Source organism: Bison bison, unplaced genomic scaffold (assembly GCF_000754665.1).
Source record: "Bison bison bison isolate TAMUID 2011002044 unplaced genomic scaffold, Bison_UMD1.0 scf7180017864390, whole genome shotgun sequence".
NCBI lineage: Eukaryota > Metazoa > Chordata > Mammalia > Artiodactyla > Bovidae > Bison > Bison bison.
The window spans coordinates 1,840,844-1,842,764 of NW_011494962.1; the positions used below are offsets into that span (position 1 = coordinate 1,840,844).

General features: G+C 38.4%; 1 pseudogene; it reads right to left on the reverse strand.

Annotated features, from left to right (window-relative positions):
* Positions 1–801, reverse strand: LOC105002231 (annotated as a pseudogene).
* Positions 802–1,921: the final 1,120 nt, after the last annotated feature.

Genomic DNA, 1,921 nt, shown 5'->3' on the forward strand with positions numbered 1-1,921 from the left:
TTAAGGCATTTTCTCCAGAATACATAAAGTACATTTAAATTCTGTCCATGAAACTAATGATCTTGGTTTTCTCAAAGAGAATATAAGATTCAAAATTAAACTCAAGGTGATCTTTCTTAGCTTGCTAATCCCCGAAATTAAAACATAAGAGGACCCAAAGTGAAGACAGTTGAAATCTTCATAACAAACATCATGGCCTGATACTGCTGTACCTTAAGAAAGATCCAGCTCCCTAATGGAGTGGAAAAAGTAAATGATGAACAGGAAGAGGAAGGCTGTCACCCTTTTCACGGTCCTTTTATGGGCCTCTGAGCTGGTGTCTTCTGAGCCATTCAGGTTGAGTTGGAAATTCTTGGTGTGTCTCACCAAGGAGAAAAATAAAAGCACAAAGAGGCCAGGGAGAGATGAAAATGGATAACATAGGTCAAGCTAAGAAGAATAAGGCATCTAAGATAGAAAATTTTATTTGCATCTAAATGCAAAGCTGTGTTTCTTTCAGGCTCTCTATAGCTACTCATCCACAACTCACCAAGAGCATTAAGAGGTTAATAGACAGTTAGAGCAAAGAGCCCAGGAAAAGTATAAGAATCACTCTGTTCCTTCTCCACTCCAGCCATGTGAAGAAGAAATGAGAGAAATTGGCTATCTTAAAGAAATGGAACACACTTAGGGGTTAGCAAACCAGGTAGTTAAGTGATTCGTTAGTGCCCAAAAAAGAGTAATCACCTCTGCTAGTTTGCTGGTAGCATACAGATGTGAAAATAGCCCCGCTGTAAATGAACCCAATAGTGTTACCCACATTTGAATGATTCTCTCCACAGCTAAGCAGGTAAGGATGAAACCAGCTGATGAGACTTTCCTGTTCTTGACCCATTTCTCAGCACTCCTAAGATGAGTTCTCCTGTTGCCACTAGTAGAAAGAGCCCTTCATTCCAACTGACATTTGTATTAAAATATTTCCCTTATTGTGCTTCACTGACAGCTTTATGGTAAAACAGTTGTAGACTTACAAACGTTAATGATGCTTTCTTTACTGTTTTCATCATAATTTCAAAAAGAACAGTCAAAACTCTGCAATGTGATTTAGTTGTGAAGATATTCATAGAGAGAGTAGTCTATTCTACTTATACTGTATTTCCAGTGCTACATCAAATGGTCCTGTTAACAGATGCAAAGCTTCATGAATACCTTTTTTATGGCTTACAGTCAGTAGCTATATAATTTCCAGAGTAAACATTAATAATGTCCATTTATCCTTGATGCCAGCTGCAATTTCCCATTTATGCTAAGACTAAAAAGATGATTCAGCTATGTAAACACACAAATATGAGAGAACTGGTTTCCACTAATTTGTGCTTTTATCTCCCCTGAGTCATATATTTGAATGCAAATATTTTAGATTTTGAGTAGGAATTGCTAGAAAAAAAATTATATAGCTCAGACTTTATTCACCATTCATCAATAGGATCCTTCTGTCAAGAATTTTGTTGATTCTATATAATTTATGGGAATAAAGAAATTATGAATAGTTCACATTTCACACCCAAGTCCTAGGAAAAATAACTAGAAACATTAGAACAGAACATTATACTAGCTAAGTCAGAAATTACAAACAGAATAGACAGGCAAAATACATGAAGAAGCTACAAGTGCTACAGTGCACAATCAGCTATGACTTTCAGTTCAGTTCAGTCACTCAGTCGTGTCCAACTTTTTGGGACCCCATGAATCGCAGCACACCAGGCCTCCCTGTCCATCACCAACTCCCGGAGTTCACTCACACTCACGTCCATCGAGTCGGTGATCCATCCAGCCATCTCATCCTCTGTTGTCCCCTTCTCCTCCTGCCCCCAATCCCTCCCAGCATCAGAGTCTTTTCCAATGAGTCAACTCTTCACATGAGGTGGCCAAAGTACTGGAG